The 18,649-nt window shown below is 45.4% G+C and overlaps 57 non-coding genes across 57 annotated transcripts; 20 read left to right on the forward strand and 37 right to left on the reverse strand.

Moving 5' to 3' along the window:
* Window positions 1–242: 242 nt before the first annotated feature.
* Window positions 243–314, reverse strand: Trnac-gca (transfer RNA cysteine (anticodon GCA)). The gene has a single exon. It is a non-coding gene; the product is annotated as a tRNA-Cys (tRNA).
* A 318-nt stretch (window positions 315–632) lies between these two features.
* Trnaw-cca (transfer RNA tryptophan (anticodon CCA)) lies at window positions 633–704 on the reverse strand. Its single transcript has one exon. It is a non-coding gene; the product is annotated as a tRNA-Trp (tRNA).
* Window positions 705–822: 118 nt separating this feature from the next.
* Window positions 823–894, forward strand: Trnaa-cgc (transfer RNA alanine (anticodon CGC)). Its single transcript has one exon. It is a non-coding gene; the product is annotated as a tRNA-Ala (tRNA).
* Window positions 895–1,168: 274 nt separating this feature from the next.
* On the reverse strand, window positions 1,169–1,240 carry Trnac-gca (transfer RNA cysteine (anticodon GCA)). The gene has a single exon. It is a non-coding gene; the product is annotated as a tRNA-Cys (tRNA).
* Window positions 1,241–1,558: 318 nt separating this feature from the next.
* Window positions 1,559–1,630, reverse strand: Trnaw-cca (transfer RNA tryptophan (anticodon CCA)). Its single transcript has one exon. It is a non-coding gene; the product is annotated as a tRNA-Trp (tRNA).
* A 118-nt stretch (window positions 1,631–1,748) lies between these two features.
* Trnaa-cgc (transfer RNA alanine (anticodon CGC)) lies at window positions 1,749–1,820 on the forward strand. Its single transcript has one exon. It is a non-coding gene; the product is annotated as a tRNA-Ala (tRNA).
* A 275-nt stretch (window positions 1,821–2,095) lies between these two features.
* Trnac-gca (transfer RNA cysteine (anticodon GCA)) lies at window positions 2,096–2,167 on the reverse strand. Its single transcript has one exon. It is a non-coding gene; the product is annotated as a tRNA-Cys (tRNA).
* A 318-nt stretch (window positions 2,168–2,485) lies between these two features.
* Trnaw-cca (transfer RNA tryptophan (anticodon CCA)) lies at window positions 2,486–2,557 on the reverse strand. The gene has a single exon. It is a non-coding gene; the product is annotated as a tRNA-Trp (tRNA).
* Window positions 2,558–2,675: 118 nt separating this feature from the next.
* On the forward strand, window positions 2,676–2,747 carry Trnaa-cgc (transfer RNA alanine (anticodon CGC)). Its single transcript has one exon. It is a non-coding gene; the product is annotated as a tRNA-Ala (tRNA).
* Window positions 2,748–3,021: 274 nt separating this feature from the next.
* Trnac-gca (transfer RNA cysteine (anticodon GCA)) lies at window positions 3,022–3,093 on the reverse strand. The gene has a single exon. It is a non-coding gene; the product is annotated as a tRNA-Cys (tRNA).
* A 318-nt stretch (window positions 3,094–3,411) lies between these two features.
* On the reverse strand, window positions 3,412–3,483 carry Trnaw-cca (transfer RNA tryptophan (anticodon CCA)). Its single transcript has one exon. It is a non-coding gene; the product is annotated as a tRNA-Trp (tRNA).
* Window positions 3,484–3,601: 118 nt separating this feature from the next.
* Trnaa-cgc (transfer RNA alanine (anticodon CGC)) lies at window positions 3,602–3,673 on the forward strand. The gene has a single exon. It is a non-coding gene; the product is annotated as a tRNA-Ala (tRNA).
* A 274-nt stretch (window positions 3,674–3,947) lies between these two features.
* Window positions 3,948–4,019, reverse strand: Trnac-gca (transfer RNA cysteine (anticodon GCA)). Its single transcript has one exon. It is a non-coding gene; the product is annotated as a tRNA-Cys (tRNA).
* Window positions 4,020–4,337: 318 nt separating this feature from the next.
* Trnaw-cca (transfer RNA tryptophan (anticodon CCA)) lies at window positions 4,338–4,409 on the reverse strand. Its single transcript has one exon. It is a non-coding gene; the product is annotated as a tRNA-Trp (tRNA).
* A 118-nt stretch (window positions 4,410–4,527) lies between these two features.
* Window positions 4,528–4,599, forward strand: Trnaa-cgc (transfer RNA alanine (anticodon CGC)). Its single transcript has one exon. It is a non-coding gene; the product is annotated as a tRNA-Ala (tRNA).
* Window positions 4,600–4,874: 275 nt separating this feature from the next.
* Window positions 4,875–4,946, reverse strand: Trnac-gca (transfer RNA cysteine (anticodon GCA)). The gene has a single exon. It is a non-coding gene; the product is annotated as a tRNA-Cys (tRNA).
* Window positions 4,947–5,264: 318 nt separating this feature from the next.
* Trnaw-cca (transfer RNA tryptophan (anticodon CCA)) lies at window positions 5,265–5,336 on the reverse strand. The gene has a single exon. It is a non-coding gene; the product is annotated as a tRNA-Trp (tRNA).
* Window positions 5,337–5,454: 118 nt separating this feature from the next.
* On the forward strand, window positions 5,455–5,526 carry Trnaa-cgc (transfer RNA alanine (anticodon CGC)). The gene has a single exon. It is a non-coding gene; the product is annotated as a tRNA-Ala (tRNA).
* A 274-nt stretch (window positions 5,527–5,800) lies between these two features.
* Trnac-gca (transfer RNA cysteine (anticodon GCA)) lies at window positions 5,801–5,872 on the reverse strand. Its single transcript has one exon. It is a non-coding gene; the product is annotated as a tRNA-Cys (tRNA).
* A 318-nt stretch (window positions 5,873–6,190) lies between these two features.
* Window positions 6,191–6,262, reverse strand: Trnaw-cca (transfer RNA tryptophan (anticodon CCA)). Its single transcript has one exon. It is a non-coding gene; the product is annotated as a tRNA-Trp (tRNA).
* Window positions 6,263–6,380: 118 nt separating this feature from the next.
* Window positions 6,381–6,452, forward strand: Trnaa-cgc (transfer RNA alanine (anticodon CGC)). The gene has a single exon. It is a non-coding gene; the product is annotated as a tRNA-Ala (tRNA).
* A 274-nt stretch (window positions 6,453–6,726) lies between these two features.
* Window positions 6,727–6,798, reverse strand: Trnac-gca (transfer RNA cysteine (anticodon GCA)). Its single transcript has one exon. It is a non-coding gene; the product is annotated as a tRNA-Cys (tRNA).
* A 318-nt stretch (window positions 6,799–7,116) lies between these two features.
* Window positions 7,117–7,188, reverse strand: Trnaw-cca (transfer RNA tryptophan (anticodon CCA)). The gene has a single exon. It is a non-coding gene; the product is annotated as a tRNA-Trp (tRNA).
* Window positions 7,189–7,306: 118 nt separating this feature from the next.
* On the forward strand, window positions 7,307–7,378 carry Trnaa-cgc (transfer RNA alanine (anticodon CGC)). The gene has a single exon. It is a non-coding gene; the product is annotated as a tRNA-Ala (tRNA).
* Window positions 7,379–7,652: 274 nt separating this feature from the next.
* Trnac-gca (transfer RNA cysteine (anticodon GCA)) lies at window positions 7,653–7,724 on the reverse strand. The gene has a single exon. It is a non-coding gene; the product is annotated as a tRNA-Cys (tRNA).
* A 318-nt stretch (window positions 7,725–8,042) lies between these two features.
* On the reverse strand, window positions 8,043–8,114 carry Trnaw-cca (transfer RNA tryptophan (anticodon CCA)). The gene has a single exon. It is a non-coding gene; the product is annotated as a tRNA-Trp (tRNA).
* A 118-nt stretch (window positions 8,115–8,232) lies between these two features.
* On the forward strand, window positions 8,233–8,304 carry Trnaa-cgc (transfer RNA alanine (anticodon CGC)). The gene has a single exon. It is a non-coding gene; the product is annotated as a tRNA-Ala (tRNA).
* Window positions 8,305–8,578: 274 nt separating this feature from the next.
* On the reverse strand, window positions 8,579–8,650 carry Trnac-gca (transfer RNA cysteine (anticodon GCA)). Its single transcript has one exon. It is a non-coding gene; the product is annotated as a tRNA-Cys (tRNA).
* A 318-nt stretch (window positions 8,651–8,968) lies between these two features.
* On the reverse strand, window positions 8,969–9,040 carry Trnaw-cca (transfer RNA tryptophan (anticodon CCA)). Its single transcript has one exon. It is a non-coding gene; the product is annotated as a tRNA-Trp (tRNA).
* Window positions 9,041–9,158: 118 nt separating this feature from the next.
* Trnaa-cgc (transfer RNA alanine (anticodon CGC)) lies at window positions 9,159–9,230 on the forward strand. The gene has a single exon. It is a non-coding gene; the product is annotated as a tRNA-Ala (tRNA).
* A 274-nt stretch (window positions 9,231–9,504) lies between these two features.
* Trnac-gca (transfer RNA cysteine (anticodon GCA)) lies at window positions 9,505–9,576 on the reverse strand. The gene has a single exon. It is a non-coding gene; the product is annotated as a tRNA-Cys (tRNA).
* Window positions 9,577–9,894: 318 nt separating this feature from the next.
* Trnaw-cca (transfer RNA tryptophan (anticodon CCA)) lies at window positions 9,895–9,966 on the reverse strand. Its single transcript has one exon. It is a non-coding gene; the product is annotated as a tRNA-Trp (tRNA).
* Window positions 9,967–10,084: 118 nt separating this feature from the next.
* Trnaa-cgc (transfer RNA alanine (anticodon CGC)) lies at window positions 10,085–10,156 on the forward strand. The gene has a single exon. It is a non-coding gene; the product is annotated as a tRNA-Ala (tRNA).
* A 274-nt stretch (window positions 10,157–10,430) lies between these two features.
* Window positions 10,431–10,502, reverse strand: Trnac-gca (transfer RNA cysteine (anticodon GCA)). The gene has a single exon. It is a non-coding gene; the product is annotated as a tRNA-Cys (tRNA).
* Window positions 10,503–10,820: 318 nt separating this feature from the next.
* On the reverse strand, window positions 10,821–10,892 carry Trnaw-cca (transfer RNA tryptophan (anticodon CCA)). Its single transcript has one exon. It is a non-coding gene; the product is annotated as a tRNA-Trp (tRNA).
* A 118-nt stretch (window positions 10,893–11,010) lies between these two features.
* On the forward strand, window positions 11,011–11,082 carry Trnaa-cgc (transfer RNA alanine (anticodon CGC)). Its single transcript has one exon. It is a non-coding gene; the product is annotated as a tRNA-Ala (tRNA).
* Window positions 11,083–11,356: 274 nt separating this feature from the next.
* Window positions 11,357–11,428, reverse strand: Trnac-gca (transfer RNA cysteine (anticodon GCA)). Its single transcript has one exon. It is a non-coding gene; the product is annotated as a tRNA-Cys (tRNA).
* Window positions 11,429–11,936: 508 nt separating this feature from the next.
* On the forward strand, window positions 11,937–12,008 carry Trnaa-cgc (transfer RNA alanine (anticodon CGC)). The gene has a single exon. It is a non-coding gene; the product is annotated as a tRNA-Ala (tRNA).
* Window positions 12,009–12,282: 274 nt separating this feature from the next.
* Trnac-gca (transfer RNA cysteine (anticodon GCA)) lies at window positions 12,283–12,354 on the reverse strand. Its single transcript has one exon. It is a non-coding gene; the product is annotated as a tRNA-Cys (tRNA).
* A 318-nt stretch (window positions 12,355–12,672) lies between these two features.
* On the reverse strand, window positions 12,673–12,744 carry Trnaw-cca (transfer RNA tryptophan (anticodon CCA)). Its single transcript has one exon. It is a non-coding gene; the product is annotated as a tRNA-Trp (tRNA).
* A 118-nt stretch (window positions 12,745–12,862) lies between these two features.
* Trnaa-cgc (transfer RNA alanine (anticodon CGC)) lies at window positions 12,863–12,934 on the forward strand. Its single transcript has one exon. It is a non-coding gene; the product is annotated as a tRNA-Ala (tRNA).
* Window positions 12,935–13,208: 274 nt separating this feature from the next.
* Window positions 13,209–13,280, reverse strand: Trnac-gca (transfer RNA cysteine (anticodon GCA)). The gene has a single exon. It is a non-coding gene; the product is annotated as a tRNA-Cys (tRNA).
* Window positions 13,281–13,788: 508 nt separating this feature from the next.
* Window positions 13,789–13,860, forward strand: Trnaa-cgc (transfer RNA alanine (anticodon CGC)). Its single transcript has one exon. It is a non-coding gene; the product is annotated as a tRNA-Ala (tRNA).
* Window positions 13,861–14,134: 274 nt separating this feature from the next.
* Window positions 14,135–14,206, reverse strand: Trnac-gca (transfer RNA cysteine (anticodon GCA)). The gene has a single exon. It is a non-coding gene; the product is annotated as a tRNA-Cys (tRNA).
* A 508-nt stretch (window positions 14,207–14,714) lies between these two features.
* Window positions 14,715–14,786, forward strand: Trnaa-cgc (transfer RNA alanine (anticodon CGC)). The gene has a single exon. It is a non-coding gene; the product is annotated as a tRNA-Ala (tRNA).
* Window positions 14,787–15,060: 274 nt separating this feature from the next.
* On the reverse strand, window positions 15,061–15,132 carry Trnac-gca (transfer RNA cysteine (anticodon GCA)). The gene has a single exon. It is a non-coding gene; the product is annotated as a tRNA-Cys (tRNA).
* Window positions 15,133–15,450: 318 nt separating this feature from the next.
* Window positions 15,451–15,522, reverse strand: Trnaw-cca (transfer RNA tryptophan (anticodon CCA)). The gene has a single exon. It is a non-coding gene; the product is annotated as a tRNA-Trp (tRNA).
* A 118-nt stretch (window positions 15,523–15,640) lies between these two features.
* Window positions 15,641–15,712, forward strand: Trnaa-cgc (transfer RNA alanine (anticodon CGC)). Its single transcript has one exon. It is a non-coding gene; the product is annotated as a tRNA-Ala (tRNA).
* A 274-nt stretch (window positions 15,713–15,986) lies between these two features.
* On the reverse strand, window positions 15,987–16,058 carry Trnac-gca (transfer RNA cysteine (anticodon GCA)). Its single transcript has one exon. It is a non-coding gene; the product is annotated as a tRNA-Cys (tRNA).
* Window positions 16,059–16,344: 286 nt separating this feature from the next.
* Trnaw-cca (transfer RNA tryptophan (anticodon CCA)) lies at window positions 16,345–16,416 on the reverse strand. Its single transcript has one exon. It is a non-coding gene; the product is annotated as a tRNA-Trp (tRNA).
* A 118-nt stretch (window positions 16,417–16,534) lies between these two features.
* Trnaa-cgc (transfer RNA alanine (anticodon CGC)) lies at window positions 16,535–16,606 on the forward strand. Its single transcript has one exon. It is a non-coding gene; the product is annotated as a tRNA-Ala (tRNA).
* A 274-nt stretch (window positions 16,607–16,880) lies between these two features.
* Window positions 16,881–16,952, reverse strand: Trnac-gca (transfer RNA cysteine (anticodon GCA)). The gene has a single exon. It is a non-coding gene; the product is annotated as a tRNA-Cys (tRNA).
* Window positions 16,953–17,270: 318 nt separating this feature from the next.
* Trnaw-cca (transfer RNA tryptophan (anticodon CCA)) lies at window positions 17,271–17,342 on the reverse strand. The gene has a single exon. It is a non-coding gene; the product is annotated as a tRNA-Trp (tRNA).
* A 118-nt stretch (window positions 17,343–17,460) lies between these two features.
* Window positions 17,461–17,532, forward strand: Trnaa-cgc (transfer RNA alanine (anticodon CGC)). Its single transcript has one exon. It is a non-coding gene; the product is annotated as a tRNA-Ala (tRNA).
* Window positions 17,533–17,806: 274 nt separating this feature from the next.
* Trnac-gca (transfer RNA cysteine (anticodon GCA)) lies at window positions 17,807–17,878 on the reverse strand. Its single transcript has one exon. It is a non-coding gene; the product is annotated as a tRNA-Cys (tRNA).
* A 318-nt stretch (window positions 17,879–18,196) lies between these two features.
* Trnaw-cca (transfer RNA tryptophan (anticodon CCA)) lies at window positions 18,197–18,268 on the reverse strand. Its single transcript has one exon. It is a non-coding gene; the product is annotated as a tRNA-Trp (tRNA).
* A 118-nt stretch (window positions 18,269–18,386) lies between these two features.
* Window positions 18,387–18,458, forward strand: Trnaa-cgc (transfer RNA alanine (anticodon CGC)). Its single transcript has one exon. It is a non-coding gene; the product is annotated as a tRNA-Ala (tRNA).
* The last annotated feature ends 191 nt before the right edge of the window (window positions 18,459–18,649 follow it).

The following is an 18,649-nucleotide window of genomic DNA, read 5'->3' on the forward strand; positions in this document are numbered from 1 at the left end:
ACTTTTGCCTATCACCATATTCTATAAAATTCAGTGTACAAGATTCTTCCCCCAAGCAAGTGGATTTCGTACAGTTCGACCTCATGGCGGCAGGACGATGACCTGCAAGACCCTTGGCTGCGATCCTCCCATTGAAATGTTGCTCCAAAGCCTTCGGTATGGCGTGCGGAGTGCATCTCAAACATGTATTTGCAACTCACCACGACAATCGTCTTTTGTTTTTTCGAGATACTGAAAAATGAAGGGGGCACCCGGGATTGAGCCGGGGACCTCTCGATCTGCAGTCGAATGCTCTACGACTGAGCTATACCCCCTTTCACGATCTTCCTATTCCCATAACTTAACGAAAAATATTACACTCTGCCTGGCTAAAGACGTCTAATCGAGCAAAATATCGTGTAATCATTATCTCTCAGTTATATATTAGCGTTAAACGATATAAATATCAAAAATACTAGACACCTCGCGCCTGGAGAAAGTGCGAGTCGGCGCCTTCACCTTAATGTCAGAATGCGAAAATTGCACTAGTAGCTTTTTTCAAGCAAGTTCTGTTCGTCCGTTCTCTGTAATCGTTTGGTATCTGATTAAACTGACATACTCGCCTATGGCTTTCGTAAACGAAAATTTCATTGTGACCCCGACGTGATTTGAACACGCAACCTTCTGATCTGGAGTCAGACGCGCTACCGTTGCGCCACGGAGTCGACGCTGCTTAGGTCTTGTCATGAATAGGTTCCTCGAAAACTTACTGTACCGTTCAAACCTAAGAAATAATGACAGTAGTATCCAGGAGAGACTCGTCCCAGATGTACTTGCTCTGGCGGGGGTGTAACTCAGTGGTAGAGTGTCTGCTTCGCATGCAGAAAGTCCTGGGTTCAAATCCCAGCTCCTCCAATTTTTGTTTCTCCGTGCAGCAGTACATGAAAACTTTTGCCTATCACCATATTCTATAAAATTCAGTGTACAAGATTCTTCCCCCAAGCAAGTGGATTTCGTACAGTTCGACCTCATGGCGGCAGGACGATGACCTGCAAGACCCTTGGCTGCGATCCTCCCATTGAAATGTTGCTCCAAAGCCTTCGGTATGGCGTGCGGAGTGCATCTCAAACATGTATTTGCAACTCACCGCGACAATCGTCTTTTGTTTTTTCGAGATACTGAAAAATGAAGGGGGCACCCGGGATTGAACCGGGGACCTCTCGATCTGCAGTCGAATGCTCTACGACTGAGCTATACCCCCTTTCACGATCTTCCTATTCCCATAACTTAACGAAAAATATTACACTCTGCCTGGCTAAAGACCTCTAATCGAGCAAAATATCGTGTAATCATTATCTCTCAGTTATATATTAGCGTTAAACGATATAAATATCAAAAATACTAGACACCTCGCGCCTGGAGAAAGTGCGAGTCGGCGCCTTCACCTTAATGTCAGAATGCGAAAATTGCACTAGTAGCTTTTTTCAAGCAAGTTCTGTTCGTCCGTTCTTTGTAATCGTTTGGTATCTGATTAAACTGACATACTCGCCTATGGCTTTCGTAAACGAAAATTTCATTGTGACCCCGACGTGATTTGAACACGCAACCTTCTGATCTGGAGTCAGACGCGCTACCGTTGCGCCACGGAGTCGACGCTGCTTAGGTCTTGTCATGAATAGGTTCCTCGAAAACTTACTGTACCGTTCAAACCTAAGAAATAATGACAGTAGTATCCAGGAGAGACTCGTCCCAGATGTACTTGCTCTGGCGGGGGTGTAACTCAGTGGTAGAGTGTCTGCTTCGCATGCAGAAAGTCCTGGGTTCAAATCCCAGCTCCTCCAATTTTTGTTTCTCCGTGCAGCAGTACATGAAAACTTTTGCCTATCACCATATTCTATAAAATTCAGTGTACAAGATTCTTCCCCCAAGCAAGTGGATTTCGTACAGTTCGACCTCATGGCGGCAGGACGATGACCTGCAAGACCCTTGGCTGCGATCCTCCGATTGAAATGTTGCTCCAAAGCCTTCGGTATGGCGTGCGGAGTGCATCTCAAACCTTGTATTTGCAACTCACCGCGACAATCGTCTTTTGTTTTTTCGAGATACTGAAAAATGAAGGGGGCACCCGGGATTGAACCGGGGACCTCTCGATCTGCAGTCGAATGCTCTACGACTGAGCTATACCCCCTTTCACGATTTTCCTATTCCCATAACTTAACGAAAAATATTACACTCTGCCTGGCTAAAGACGTCTAATCGAGCAAAATATCGTGTAATCATTATCTCTCAGTTATATATTAGCGTTAAACGATATAAATATCAAAAATACTAGACACCTCGCGCCTGGAGAAAGTGCGAGTCGGCGCCTTCACCTTAATGTCAGAATGCGAAAATTGCACTAGTAGCTTTTTTCAAGCAAGTTCTGTTCGTCCGTTCTTTGTAATCGTTTGGTATCTGATTAAACTGACATACTCGCCTATGGCTTTCGTAAACGAAAATTTCATTGTGACCCCGACGTGATTTGAACACGCAACCTTCTGATCTGGAGTCAGACGCGCTACCGTTGCGCCACGGAGTCGACGCTGCTTAGGTCTTGTCATGAATAGGTTCCTCGAAAACTTACTGTACCGTTCAAACCTAAGAAATAATGACAGTAGTATCCAGGAGAGACTCGTCCCAGATGTACTTGCTCTGGCGGGGGTGTAACTCAGTGGTAGAGTGTCTGCTTCGCATGCAGAAAGTCCTGGGTTCAAATCCCAGCTCCTCCAATTTTTGTTTCTCCGTGCAGCTGTACATGAAAACTTTTGCCTATCACCATATTCTATAAAATTCAGTGTACAAGATTCTTCCCCCAAGCAAGTGGATTTCGTACAGTTCGACCTCATGGCGGCAGGACGATGACCTGCAAGACCCTTGGCTGCGATCCTCCCATTGAAATGTTGCTCCAAAGCCTTCGGTATGGCGTGCGGAGTGCATCTCAAACATGTATTTGCAACTCACCGCGACAATCGTCTTTTGTTTTTTCGAGATACTGAAAAATGAAGGGGGCACCCGGGATTGAACCGGGGACCTCTCGATCTGCAGTCGAATGCTCTACGACTGAGCTATACCCCCTTTCACGATCTTCCTATTCCCATAACTTAACGAAAAATATTACACTCTGCCTGGCTAAAGACGTCTAATCGAGCAAAATATCGTGTAATCATTATCTCTCAGTTATATATTAGCGTTAAACGATATAAATATCAAAAATACTAGACACCTCGCGCCTGGAGAAAGTGCGAGTCGGCGCCTTCACCTTAATGTCAGAATGCGAAAATTGCACTAGTAGCTTTTTTCAAGCAAGTTCTGTTCGTCCGTTCTTTGTAATCGTTTGGTATCTGATTAAACTGACATACTCGCCTATGGCTTTCGTAAACGAAAATTTCATTGTGACCCCGACGTGATTTGAACACGCAACCTTCTGATCTGGAGTCAGACGCGCTACCGTTGCGCCACGGAGTCGACGCTGCTTAGGTCTTGTCATGAATAGGTTCCTCGAAAACTTACTGTACCGTTCAAACCTAAGAAATAATGACAGTAGTATCCAGGAGAGACTCGTCCCAGATGTACTTGCTCTGGCGGGGGTGTAACTCAGTGGTAGAGTGTTTGCTTCGCATGCAGAAAGTCCTGGGTTCAAATCCCAGCTCCTCCAATTTTTGTTTCTCCGTGCAGCAGTACATGAAAACTTTTGCCTATCACCATATTCTATAAAATTCAGTGTACAAGATTCTTCCCCCAAGCAAGTGGATTTCGTACAGTTCGACCTCATGGCGGCAGGACGATGACCTGCAAGACCCTTGGCTGCGATCCTCCCATTGAAATGTTGCTCCAAAGCCTTCGGTATGGCGTGCGGAGTGCATCTCAAACATGTATTTGCAACTCACCGCGACAATCGTCTTTTGTTTTTTCGAGATACTGAAAAATGAAGGGGGCACCCGGGATTGAACCGGGGACCTCTCGATCTGCAGTCGAATGCTCTACGACTGAGCTATACCCCCTTTCACGATCTTCCTATTCCCATAACTTAACGAAAAATATTACACTCTGCCTGGCTAAAGACCTCTAATCGAGCAAAATATCGTGTAATCATTATCTCTCAGTTATATATTAGCGTTAAACGATATAAATATCAAAAATACTAGACACCTCGCGCCTGGAGAAAGTGCGAGTCGGCGCCTTCACCTTAATGTCAGAATGCGAAAATTGCACTAGTAGCTTTTTTCAAGCAAGTTCTGTTCGTCCGTTCTTTGTAATCGTTTGGTATCTGATTAAACTGACATACTCGCCTATGGCTTTCGTAAACGAAAATTTCATTGTGACCCCGACGTGATTTGAACACGCAACCTTCTGATCTGGAGTCAGACGCGCTACCGTTGCGCCACGGAGTCGACGCTGCTTAGGTCTTGTCATGAATAGGTTCCTCGAAAACTTACTGTACCGTTCAAACCTAAGAAATAATGACAGTAGTATCCAGGAGAGACTCGTCCCAGATGTACTTGCTCTGGCGGGGGTGTAACTCAGTGGTAGAGTGTCTGCTTCGCATGCAGAAAGTCCTGGGTTCAAATCCCAGCTCCTCCAATTTTTGTTTCTCCGTGCAGCAGTACATGAAAACTTTTGCCTATCACCATATTCTATAAAATTCAGTGTACAAGATTCTTCCCCCAAGCAAGTGGATTTCGTACAGTTCGACCTCATGGCGGCAGGACGATGACCTGCAAGACCCTTGGCTGCGATCCTCCGATTGAAATGTTGCTCCAAAGCCTTCGGTATGGCGTGCGGAGTGCATCTCAAACCTTGTATTTGCAACTCACCGCGACAATCGTCTTTTGTTTTTTCGAGATACTGAAAAATGAAGGGGGCACCCGGGATTGAACCGGGGACCTCTCGATCTGCAGTCGAATGCTCTACGACTGAGCTATACCCCCTTTCACGATTTTCCTATTCCCATAACTTAACGAAAAATATTACACTCTGCCTGGCTAAAGACGTCTAATCGAGCAAAATATCGTGTAATCATTATCTCTCAGTTATATATTAGCGTTAAACGATATAAATATCAAAAATACTAGACACCTCGCGCCTGGAGAAAGTGCGAGTCGGCGCCTTCACCTTAATGTCAGAATGCGAAAATTGCACTAGTAGCTTTTTTCAAGCAAGTTCTGTTCGTCCGTTCTTTGTAATCGTTTGGTATCTGATTAAACTGACATACTCGCCTATGGCTTTCGTAAACGAAAATTTCATTGTGACCCCGACGTGATTTGAACACGCAACCTTCTGATCTGGAGTCACACGCGCTACCGTTGCGCCACGGAGTCGACGCTGCTTAGGTCTTGTCATGAATAGGTTCCTCGAAAACTTACTGTACCGTTCAAACCTAAGAAATAATGACAGTAGTATCCAGGAGAGACTCGTCCCAGATGTACTTGCTCTGGCGGGGGTGTAACTCAGTGGTAGAGTGTCTGCTTCGCATGCAGAAAGTCCTGGGTTCAAATCCCAGCTCCTCCAATTTTTGTTTCTCCGTGCAGCTGTACATGAAAACTTTTGCCTATCACCATATTCTATAAAATTCAGTGTACAAGATTCTTCCCCCAAGCAAGTGGATTTCGTACAGTTCGACCTCATGGCGGCAGGACGATGACCTGCAAGACCCTTGGCTGCGATCCTCCCATTGAAATGTTGCTCCAAAGCCTTCGGTATGGCGTGCGGAGTGCATCTCAAACATGTATTTGCAACTCACCGCGACAATCGTCTTTTGTTTTTTCGAGATACTGAAAAATGAAGGGGGCACCCGGGATTGAACCGGGGACCTCTCGATCTGCAGTCGAATGCTCTACGACTGAGCTATACCCCCTTTCACGATCTTCCTATTCCCATAACTTAACGAAAAATATTACACTCTGCCTGGCTAAAGACGTCTAATCGAGCAAAATATCGTGTAATCATTATCTCTCAGTTATATATTAGCGTTAAACGATATAAATATCAAAAATACTAGACACCTCGCGCCCGGAGAAATCGCGAGTCGGCGCCTTCACCTTAATGTCAGAATGCGAAAATTGCACTAGTAGCTTTTTTCAAGCAAGTTCTGTTCGTCCGTTCTTTGTAATCGTTTGGTATCTGATTAAACTGACATACTCGCCTATGGCTTTCGTAAACGAAAATTTCATTGTGACCCCGACGTGATTTGAACACGCAACCTTCTGATCTGGAGTCAGACGCGCTACCGTTGCGCCACGGAGTCGACGCTGCTTAGGTATTGTCATGAATAGGTTCCTCGAAAACTTACTGTACCGTTCAAACCTAAGAAATAATGACAGTAGTATCCAGGAGAGACTCGTCCCAGATGTACTTGCTCTGGCGGGGGTGTAACTCGGTGGTAGAGTGTCTGCTTCGCATGCAGAAAGTCCTGGGTTCAAATCCCAGCTCCTCCAATTTTTGTTTCTCCGTGCAGCAGTACATGAAAACTTTTGCCTATCACCATATTCTATAAAATTCAGTGTACAAGATTCTTCCCCCAAGCAAGTGGATTTCGTACAGTTCGACCTCATGGCGGCAGGACGATGACCTGCAAGACCCTTGGCTGCGATCCTCCCATTGAAATGTTGCTACAAAGCCTTCGGTATGGCGTGCGGAGTGCATCTCAAACCTGTATTTGCAACTCACCGCGACAATCGTCTTTTGTTTTTTCGAGATACTGAAAAATGAAGGGGGCACCCGGGATTGAACCGGGGACCTCTCGATCTGCAGTCGAATGCTCTACGACTGAGCTATACCCCCTTTCACGATCTTCCTATTCCCATAACTTAACGAAAAATATTACACTCTGCCTGGCTAAAGACGTCTAATCGAGCAAAATATCGTGTAATCATTATCTCTCAGTTATATATTAGCGTTAAACGATATAAATATCAAAAATACTAGACACCTCGCGCCTGGAGAAAGTGCGAGTCGGCGCCTTCACCTTAATGTCAGAATGCGAAAATTGCACTAGTAGCTTTTTTCAAGCAAGTTCTGTTCGTCCGTTCTTTGTAATCGTTTGGTATCTGATTAAACTGACATACTCGCCTATGGCTTTCGTAAACGAAAATTTCATTGTGACCCCGACGTGATTTGAACACGCAACCTTCTGATCTGGAGTCAGACGCGCTACCGTTGCGCCACGGCGTCGACGCTGCTTAGGTCTTGTCATGAATAGGTTCCTCGAAAACTTACTGTACCGTTCAAACCTAAGAAATAATGACAGTAGTATCCAGGAGAGACTCGTCCCAGATGTACTTGCTCTGGCGGGGGTGTAACTCAGTGGTAGAGTGTCTGCTTCGCATGCAGAAAGTCCTGGGTTCAAATCCCAGCTCCTCCAATTTTTGTTTCTCCGTGCAGCAGTACATGAAAACTTTTGCCTATCACCATATTCTATAAAATTCAGTGTACAAGATTCTTCCCCCAAGCAAGTGGATTTCGTACAGTTCGACCTCATGGCGGCAGGACGATGACCTGCAAGACCCTTGGCTGCGATCCTCCCATTGAAATGTTGCTCCAAAGCCTTCGGTATGGCGTGCGGAGTGCATCTCAAACATGTATTTGCAACTCACCGCGACAATCGTCTTTTGTTTTTTCGAGATACTGAAAAATGAAGGGGGCACCCGGGATTGAACCGGGGACCTCTCGATCTGCAGTGGAATGCTCTACGACTGAGCTATACCCCCTTTCACGATCTTCCTATTCCCATAACTTAACGAAAAATATTACACTCTGCCTGGCTAAAGACGTCTAATCGAGCAAAATATCGTGTAATCATTATCTCTCAGTTATATATTAGCGTTAAACGATATAAATATCAAAAATACTAGACACCTCGCGCCTGGAGAAAGTGCGAGTCGGCGCCTTCACCTTAATGTCAGAATGCGAAAATTGCACTAGTAGCTTTTTTCAAGCAAGTTCTGTTCGTCCGTTCTCTGTAATCGTTTGGTATCTGATTAAACTGACATACTCGCCTATGGCTTTCGTAAACGAAAATTTCATTGTGACCCCGACGTGATTTGAACACGCAACCTTCTGATCTGGAGTCAGACGCGCTACCGTTGCGCCACGGAGTCGACGCTGCTTAGGTCTTGTCATGAATAGGTTCCTCGAAAACTTACTGTACCGTTCAAACCTAAGAAATAATGACAGTAGTATCCAGGAGAGACTCGTCCCAGATGTACTTGCTCTGGCGGGGGTGTAACTCAGTGGTAGAGTGTCTGCTTCGCATGCAGAAAGTCCTGGGTTCAAATCCCAGCTCCTCCAATTTTTGTTTCTCCGTGCAGCAGTACATGAAAACTTTTGCCTATCACCATAATCTATAAAATTCAGTGTACAAGATTCTTCCCCCAAGCAAGTTGATTTCGTACAGTTCGACCTCATGGCGGCAGGACGATGACCTGCAAGACCCTTGGCTGCGATCCTCGCATTGAAATGTTGCTCCAAAGCCTTCGGTATGGCGTGCGGAGTGCATCTCAAACATGTATTTGCAATTCACCGCGACAATCGTCTTTTGTTTTTTCGAAATACTGAAATATGAAGGGGGCACCCGGGATTGAACCGGGGACCTCTCGATCTGCAGTCGAATGCTCTACGACTGAGCTATACCCCCTTTCACGATCTTCCTATTCCCATAACTTAACGAAAAATATTACACTCTGCCTGGCTAAAGACGTCTAATCGAGCGAAATATCGTGTAATCATTATCTCTCAGTTATATATTAGCGTTAAACGATATAAATATCAAAAATACTAGACACCTCGCGCCTGGAGAAAGTGCGAGTCGGCGCCTTCACCTTAATGTCAGAATGCGAAAATTGCACTAGTAGCTTTTTTCAAGCAAGTTCTGTTCGTCCGTTCTCTGTAATCGTTTGGTATCTGATTAAACTGACATACTCGCCTATGGCTTTCGTAAACGAAAATTTCATTGTGACCCCGACGTGATTTGAACACGCAACCTTCTGATCTGGAGTCAGACGCGCTACCGTTGCGCCACGGAGTCGACGCTGCTTAGGTCTTGTCATGAATAGGTTCCTCGAAAACTTACTGTACCGTTCAAACCTAAGAAATAATGACAGTAGTATCCAGGAGAGACTCGTCCCAGATGTACTTGCTCTGGCGGGGGTGTAACTCAGTGGTAGAGTGTCTGCTTCGCATGCAGAAAGTCCTGGGTTCAAATCCCAGCTCCTCCAATTTTTGTTTCTCCGTGCAGCAGTACATGAAAACTTTTGCCTATCACCATATTCTATAAAATTCAGTGTACAAGATTCTTCCCCCAAGCAAGTGGATTTCGTACAGTTCGACCTCATGGCGGCAGGACGATGACCTGCAAGACCCTTGGCTGCGATCCTCCCATTGAAATGTTGCTCCAAAGCCTACGGTATGGCGTGCGGAGTGCATCTCAAACATGTATTTGCAACTCACCGCGACAATCGTCTTTTGTTTTTTCGAGATACTGAAAAATGAAGGGGGCACCCGGGATTGAACCGGGGACCTCTCGATCTGCAGTCGAATGCTCTACGACTGAGCTATACCCCCTTTCACGATCTTCCTATTCCCATAACTTAACGAAAAATATTACACTCTGCCTGGCTAAAGACGTCTAATCGAGCAAAATATCGTGTAATCATTATCTCTCAGTTATATATTAGCGTTAAACGATATAAATATCAAAAATACTAGACACCTCGCGCCTGGAGAAAGTGCGAGTCGGCGCCTTCACCTTAATGTCAGAATGAGAAAACTGCACTAGTAGCTTTTTTCAAGCAAGTTCTGTTCGTCCGTTCTCTGTAATCGTTTGGTATCTGATTAAACTGACATACTCGCCTATGGCTTTCGTAAACGAAAATTTCATTGTGACCCCGACGTGATTTGAACACGCAACCTTCTGATCTGGAGTCAGACGCGCTACCGTTGCGCCACGGAGTCGACGCTGCTTAGGTCTTGTCATGAATAGGTTCCTCGAAAACTTACTGTACCGTTCAAACCTAAGAAATAATGACAGTAGTATCCAGGAGAGACTCGTCCCAGATGTACTTGCTCTGGCGGGGGTGTAACTCGGTGGTAGAGTGTCTGCTTCGCATGCAGAAAGTCCTGGGTTCAAATCCCAGCTCCTCCAATTTTTGTTTCTCCGTGCAGCAGTACATGAAAACTTTTGCCTATCACCATATTCTATAAAATTCAGTGTACAAGATTCTTCCCCCAAGCAAGTGGATTTCGTACAGTTCGACCTCATGGCGGCAGGACGATGACCTGCAAGACCCTTGGCTGCGATCCTCCCATTGAAATGTTGCTCCAAAGCCTTCGGTATGGCGTGCGGAGTGCATCTCAAACATGTATTTGCAACTCACCGCGACAATCGTCTTTTGTTTTTTCGAGATACTGAAAAATGAAGGGGGCACCCGGGATTGAACCGGGGACCTCTCGATCTGCAGTCGAATGCTCTACGACTGAGCTATACCCCCTTTCACGATCTTCCTATTCCCATAACTTAACGAAAAATATTACACTCTGCCTGGCTAAAGACGTCTAATCGAGCAAAATATCGTGTAATCATTATCTCTCAGTTATATATTAGCGTTAAACGATATAAATATCAAAAATACTAGACACCTCGCGCCCGGAGAAAGTGCGAGTCGGCGCCTTCACCTTAATGTCAGAATGCGAAAATTGCACTAGTAGCTTTTTTCAAGCAAGTTCTGTTCGTCCGTTCTTTGTAATCGTTTGGTATCTGATTAAACTGACATACTCGCCTATGGCTTTCGTAAACGAAAATTTCATTGTGACCCCGACGTGATTTGAACACGCAACCTTCTGATCTGGAGTCAGACGCGCTACCGTTGCGCCACGGAGTCGACGCTGCTTAGGTCTTGTCATGAATAGGTTCCTCGAAAACTTACTGTACCGTTCAAACCTAAGAAATAATGACAGTAGTATCCAGGAGAGACTCGTCCCAGATGTACTTGCTCTGGCGGGGGTGTAACTCAGTGGTAGAGTGTCTGCTTCGCATGCAGAAAGTCCTGGGTTCAAATCCCAGCTCCTCCAATTTTTGTTTCTCCGTGCAGCAGTACATGAAAACTTTTGCCTATCACCATATTCTATAAAATTCAGTGTACAAGATTCTTCCCCCAAGCAAGTGGATTTCGTACAGTTCGACCTCATGGCGGCAGGACGATGACCTGCAAGACCCTTGGCTGCGATCCTCCCATTGAAATGTTGCTCCAAAGCCTTCGGTATGGCGTGCGGAGTGCATCTCAAACATGTATTTGCAACTCACCGCGACAATCGTCTTTTGTTTTTTCGAGATACTGAAAAATTAAGGGGGCACCCGGGATTGAACCGGGGACATCTCGATCTGCAGTCGAATGCTCTACGACTGAGCTATACCCCCTTTCACGATCTTCCTCTTCCCATAACTTAACGAAAAATATTACACTCTGCCTGGCTAAAGACGTCTAATCGAGCAAAATATCGTGTAATCATTATCTCTCAGTTATATATTAGCGTTAAACGATATAAATATCAAAAATACTAGACACCTCGCGCCTGGAGAAAGTGCGAGTCGGCGCCTTCACCTTAATGTCAGAATGCGAAAATTGCACTAGTAGCTTTTTTCAAGCAAGTTCTGTTCGTCCGTTCTTTGTAATCGTTTGGTATCTGATTAAACTGACATACTCGCCTATGGCTTTCGTAAACGAAAATTTCATTGTGACCCCGACGTGATTTGAACACGCAACCTTCTGATCTGAAGTCAGACGCGCTACCGTTGCGCCACGGAGTCGACGCTGCTTAGGTCTTGTCATGAATAGGTTCCTCGAAAACTTACTGTACCGTTCAAACCTAAGAAATAATGACAGTAGTATCCAGGAGAGACTCGTCCCAGATGTACTTGCTCTGGCGGGGGTGTAACTCAGTGGTAGAGTGTCTGCTTCGCATGCAGAAAGTCCTGGGTTCAAATCCCAGCTCCTCCAATTTTTGTTTCTCCGTGCAGCAGTACATGAAAACTTTTGCCTATCACCATATTCTATAAAATTCAGTGTACAAGATTCTTCCCCCAAGCAAGTGGATTTCGTACAGTTCGACCTCATGGCGGCAGGACGATGACCTGCAAGACCCTTGGCTGCGATCCTCCCATTGAAATGTTGCTCCAAAGCCTTCGGTATGGCGTGCGGAGTGCATCTCAAACATGTATTTGCAACTCACCGCGACAATCGTCTTTTGTTTTTTCGAGATACTGAAAAATTAAGGGGGCACCCGGGATTGAACCGGGGACCTCTCGATCTGCAGTCGAATGCTCTACGACTGAGCTATACCCCCTTTCACGATCTTCCTATTCCCATAACTTAACGAAAAATATTACACTCTGCCTGGCTAAAGACGTCTAATCGAGCAAAATATCGTGTAATCATTATCTCTCAGTTATATATTAGCGTTAAACGATATAAATATCAAAAATACTAGACACCTCGCGCCTGGAGAAAGTGCGAGTCGGCGCCTTCACCTTAATGTCAGAATGCGAAAATTGCACTAGTAGCTTTTTTCAAGCAAGTTCTGTTCGTCCGTTCTCTGTAATCGTTTGGTATCTGATTAAACTGACATACTCGCCTATGGCTTTCGTAAACGAAAATTTCATTGTGACCCCGACGTGATTTGAACACGCAACCTTCTGATCTGGAGTCAGACGCGCTACCGTTGCGCCACGGAGTCGACGCTGCTTAGGTCTTGTCATGAATAGGTTCCTCGAAAACTTACTGTACCGTTCAAACCTAAGAAATAATGACAGTAGTATCCAGGAGAGACTCGTCCCAGATGTACTTGCTCTGGCGGGGGTGTAACTCAGTGGTAGAGTGTCTGCTTCGCATGCAGAAAGTCCTGGGTTCAAATCCCAGCTCCTCCAATTTTTGTTTCTCCGTGCAGCAGTACATGAAAACTTTTGCCTATCACCATATTCTATAAAATTCAGTGTACAAGATTCTTCCCCCAAGCAAGTGGATTTCGTACAGTTCGACCTCATGGCGGCAGGACGATGACCTGCAAGACCCTTGGCTGCGATCCTCCCATTGAAATGTTGCTCCAAAGCCTTCGGTATGGCGTGCGGAGTGCATCTCAAACATGTATTTGCAACTCACCGCGACAATCGTCTTTTGTTTTTTCGAGATACTGAAAAATGAAGGGGGCACCCGGGATTGAACCGGGGACCTCTCGATCTGCAGTCGAATGCTCTACGACTGAGCTATACCCCCTTTCACGATCTTCCTATTCCCATAACTTAACGAAAAATATTACACTCTGCCTGGCTAAAGACGTCTAATCGAGCAAAATATCGTGTAATCATTATCTCTCAGTTATATATTAGCGTTAAACGATATAAATATCAAAAATACTAGACACCTCGCGCCTGGAGAAAGTGCGAGTCGGCGCCTTCACCTTAATGTCAGAATGCGAAAATTGCACTAGTAGCTTTTTTCAAGCAAGTTCTGTTCGTCCGTTCTCTGTAATCGTTTGGTATCTGATTAAACTGACATACTCGCCTATGGCTTTCGTAAACGAAAATTTCATTGTGACCCCGACGTGATTTGAACACGCAACCTTCTGATCTAGAGTCAGATGCGCTACCGTTGCGCCACGGAGTCGACGCTGCTTAGGTCTTGTCATGAATAGGTTCCTCGAAAACTTACTGTACCGTTCAAACCTAAGAAATAATGACAGTAGTATCCAGGAGAGACTCGTCCCAGATGTACTTGCTCTGGCGGGGGTGTAACTCAGTGGTAGAGTGTCTGCTTCGCATGCAGAAAGTCCTGGGTTCAAATCCCAGCTCCTCCAATTTTTGTTTCTCCGTGCTGCAGTACATGAAAACTTTTGCCTATCACCATATTCTATAAAATTCAGTGTACAAGATTCTTCCCCCAAGCAAGTGGATTTCGTACAGTTCGACCTCATGGCGGCAGGACGATGACCTGCAAGACCCTTGGCTGCGATCCTCCCATTGAAATGTTGCTCCAAAGCCTTCGGTATGGCGTGCGGAGTGCATCTCAAACATGTATTTGCAATTCACCGCGACAATCGTCTTTTGTTTTTTCGAAATACTGAAAAATGAAGGGGGCACCCGGGATTGAACCGGGGACCTCTCGATCTGCAGTCGAATGCTCTACGACTGAGCTATACCCCCTTTCACGATCTTCCTATTCCCATAACTTAACGAAAAATATTACACTCTGCCTGGCTAAAGACGTCTAATCGAGCAAAATATCGTGTAATCATTATCTCTCAGTTATATATTAGCGTTAAACGATATAAATATCAAAAATACTAGACACCTCGCGCCTGGAGAAAGTGCGAGTCGGCGCCTTCACCTTAATGTCAGAATGCGAAAATTGCACTAGTAGCTTTTTTCAAGCAAGTTCTGTTCGTCCGTTCTCTGTAATCGTTTGGTATCTGATTAAACTGACATACTCGCCTATGGCTTTCGTAAACGGAAATTTCATTGTGACCCCGACGTGATTTGAACACGCAACCTTCTGATCTAGAGTCAGACGCGCTACCGTTGCGCCACGGAGTCGACGCTGCTTAGGTCTTGTCATGAATAGGTTCCTCGAAAACTTACTGTACCGTTCAAACCTAAGAAATAATGACAGTAGTATCCAGGAGAGACTCGTCCCAGATGTACTTGCTCTGGCGGGGGTGTAACTCAGTGGTAGAGTGTCTGCTTCGCATGCAGAAAGTCCTGGGTTCAAATCCCAGCTCCTCCAATTTTTGTTTCTCCGTGCAGCAGTACATGAAAACTTTTGCCTATCACCATATTCTATAAAATTCAGTGTACAAGATTCTTCCCCCAAGCAAGTGGATTTCGTACAGTTCGACCTCATGGCGGCAGGACGATGACCTGCAAGACCCTTGGCTGCGATCCTCCCATTGAAATGTTGCTCCAAAGCCTTCGGTATGGCGTGCGGAGTGCATCTCAAACATGTATTTGCAATTCACCGCGACAATCGTCTTTTGTTTTTTCGAAATACTGAAAAATGAAGGGGGCACCCGGGATTGAACCGGGGACCTCTCGATCTGCAGTCGAATGCTCTACGACTGAGCTATACCCCCTTTCACGATCTTCCTATTCCCATAACTTAACGAAAAATATTACACTCTGCCTGGCTAAAGACGTCTAATCGAGCAAAATATCGTGTAATCATTATCTCTCAGTTATATATTAGCGTTAAACGATATAAATATCAAAAATACTAGACACCTCGCGCCTGGAGAAAGTGCGAGTCGGCGCCTTCACCTTAATGTCAGAATGCGAAAATTGCACTAGTAGCTTTTTTCAAGCAAGTTCTGTTCGTCCGTTCTCTGTAATCGTTTGGTATCTGATTAAACTGACATACTCGCCTATGGCTTTCGTAAACGAAAATTTCATTGTGACCCCGACGTGATTTGAACACGCAACCTTCTGATCTGGAGTCAGACGCGCTACCGTTGCGCCACGGAGTCGACGCTGCTTAGGTCTTGTCATGAATAGGTTCCTCGAAAACTTACTGTACCGTTCAAACCTAAGAAATAATGACAGTAGTATCCAGGAGAGACTCGTCCCAGATGTACTTGCTCTGGCGGGGGTGTAACTCAGTGGTAGAGTGTGTGCTTCGCATGCAGAAAGTCCTGGGTTCAAATCCCAGCTCCTCCAATTTTTGTTTCTCCGTGCAGCAGTACATGAAAACTTTTGCCTATCACCATATTCTATAAAATTCAGTGTACAAGATTCTTCCCCCAAGCAAGTGGATTTCGTACAGTTCGACCTCATGGCGGCAGGACGATGACCTGCAAGACCCTTGGCTGCGATCCTCCCATTGAAATGTTGCTCCAAAGCCTTCGGTATGGCGTGCGGAGTGCATCTCAAACATGTATTTGCAACTCACCGCGACAATCGTCTTTTGTTTTTTCGAGATACTGAAAAATGAAGGGGGCACCCGGGATTGAACCGGGGACCTCTCGATCTGCAGTCGAATGCTCTACGACTGAGCTATACCCCCTTTCACGATCTTCCTATTCCCATAACTTAACGAAAAATATTACACTCTGCCTGGCTAAAGACGTCTAATCGAGCAAAATATCGTGTAATCATTATCTCTCAGTTATATATTAGCGTTAAACGATATAAATATCAAAAATACTAGACACCTCGCGCCTGGAGAAAGTGCGAAAATTGCACTAGTAGCTTTTTTCAAGCAAGTTCTGTTCGTCCGTTCTCTGTAATCGTTTGGTATCTGATTAAACTGACATACTCGCCTATGGCTTTCGTAAACGAAAATTTCATTGTGACCCCGACGTGATTTGAACACGCAACCTTCTGATCTGGAGTCAGACGCGCTACCGTTGCGCCACGGAGTCGACGCTGCTTAGGTCTTGTCATGAATAGGTTCCTCGAAAACTTACTGTACCGTTCAAACCTAAGAAATAATGACAGTAGTATCCAGGAGAGACTCGTCCCAGATGTACTTGCTCTGGCGGGGGTGTAACTCGGTGGTAGAGTGTCTGCTTCGCATGCAGAAAGTCCTGGGTTCAAATCCCAGCTCCTCCAATTTTTGTTTCTCCGTGCAGCAGTACATGAAAACTTTTGCCTATCACCATATTCTATAAAATTCAGTGTACAAGATTCTTCCCCCAAGCAAGTGGATTTCGTACAGTTCGACCTCATGGCGGCAGGACGATGACCTGCAAGACCCTTGGCTGCGATCCTCCCATTGAAATGTTGCTCCAAAGCCTTCGGTATGGCGTGCGGAGTGCATCTCAAACATGTATTTGCAACTCACCGCGACAATCGTCTTTTGTTTTTTCGAGATACTGAAAAATGAAGGGGGCACCCGGGATCGAACCGGGGACCTCTCGATCTGCAGTCGAATGCTCTACGACTGAGCTATACCCCCTTTCACGATCTTCCTATTCCCATAACTTAACGAAAAATATTACACTCTGCCTGGCTAAAGACGTCTAATCGAGCAAAATATCGTGTAATCATTATCTCTCAGTTATATATTAGCGTTAAACGATATAAATATCAAAAATACTAGACACCTCGCGCCTGGAGAAAGTGCGAGTCGGCGCCTTCACCTTAATGTCAGAATGCGAAAATTGCACTAGTAGCTTTTTTCAAGCAAGTTCTGTTCGTCCGTTCTTTGTAATCGTTTGGTATCTGATTAAACTGACATACTCGCCTATGGCTTTCGTAAACGAAAATTTCATTGTGACCCCGACGTGATTTGAACACGCAACCTTCTGATCTGGAGTCAGACGCGCTACCGTTGCGCCACGGAGTCGACGCTGCTTAGGTCTTGTCATGAATAGGTTCCTCGAAAACTTACTGTACCGTTCAAACCTAAGAAATAATGACAGTAGTATCCAGGAGAGACTCGTCCCAGATGTACTTGCTCTGGCGGGGGTGTAACTCAGTGGTAGAGTGTCTGCTTCGCATGCAGAAAGTCCTGGGTTCAAATCCCAGCTCCTCCAATTTTTGTTTCTCCGTGCAGCAGTACATGAAAACTTTTGCCTATCACCATATTCTATAAAATTCAGTGTACAAGATTCTTCCCCCAAGCAAGTGGATTTCGTACAGTTCGACCTCATGGCGGCAGGACGATGACCTGCAAGACCCTTGGCTGCGATCCTCCCATTGAAATGTTGCTCCAAAGCCTTCGGTATGGCGTGCGGAGTGCATCTCAAACATGTATTTGCAACTCACCGCGACAATCGTCTTTTGTTTTTTCGAGATACTGAAAAATGAAGGGGGCACCCGGGATTGAACCGGGGACCTCTCGATCTGCAGTCGAATGCTCTACGACTGAGCTATACCCCCTTTCACGATCTTCCTATTCCCATAACTTAACGAAAAATATTACACTCTGCCTGGCTAAAGACGTCTAATCGAGCAAAATATCGTGTAATCATTATCTCTCAGTTATATATTAGCGTTAAACGATATAAATATCAAAAATACTAGACACCTCGCGCCTGGAGAAAGTGCGAGTCGGCGCCTTCACCTTAATGTCAGAATGCGAAAATTGCACTAGTAGCTTTTTTCAAGCAAGTTCTGTTCGTCCGTTCTTTGTAATCGTTTGGTATCTGATTAAACTGACATACTCGCCTATGGCTTTCGTAAACGAAAATTTCATTGTGACCCCGACGTGATTTGAACACGCAACCTTCTGATCTGGAGTCAGACGCGCTACCGTTGCGCCACGGAGTCGACGCTGCTTAGGTCTTGTCATGAATAGGTTCCTCGAAAACTTACTGTACCGTTCAAACCTAAGAAATAATGACAGTAGTATCCAGGAGAGACTCGTCCCAGATGTACTTGCTCTGGCGGGGGTGTAACTCAGTGGTAGAGTGTCTGCTTCGCATGCAGAAAGTCCTGGGTTCAAATCCCAGCTCCTCCAATTTTTGTTTCTCCGTGCAGCAGTACATGAAAACTTTTGCCTATCACCATATTCTATAAAATTCAGTGTACAAGATTCTTCCCCCAAGCAAGTGGATTTCGTACAGTTCGACCTCATGGCGGCAGGACGATGACCTGCAAGACCCTTGGCTGCGATCCTCCCATTGAAATGTTGCTCCAAAGCCTTCGGTA

Source organism: Schistocerca cancellata, chromosome 3, assembly GCF_023864275.1.
Source record: "Schistocerca cancellata isolate TAMUIC-IGC-003103 chromosome 3, iqSchCanc2.1, whole genome shotgun sequence".
NCBI lineage: Eukaryota > Metazoa > Arthropoda > Insecta > Orthoptera > Acrididae > Schistocerca > Schistocerca cancellata.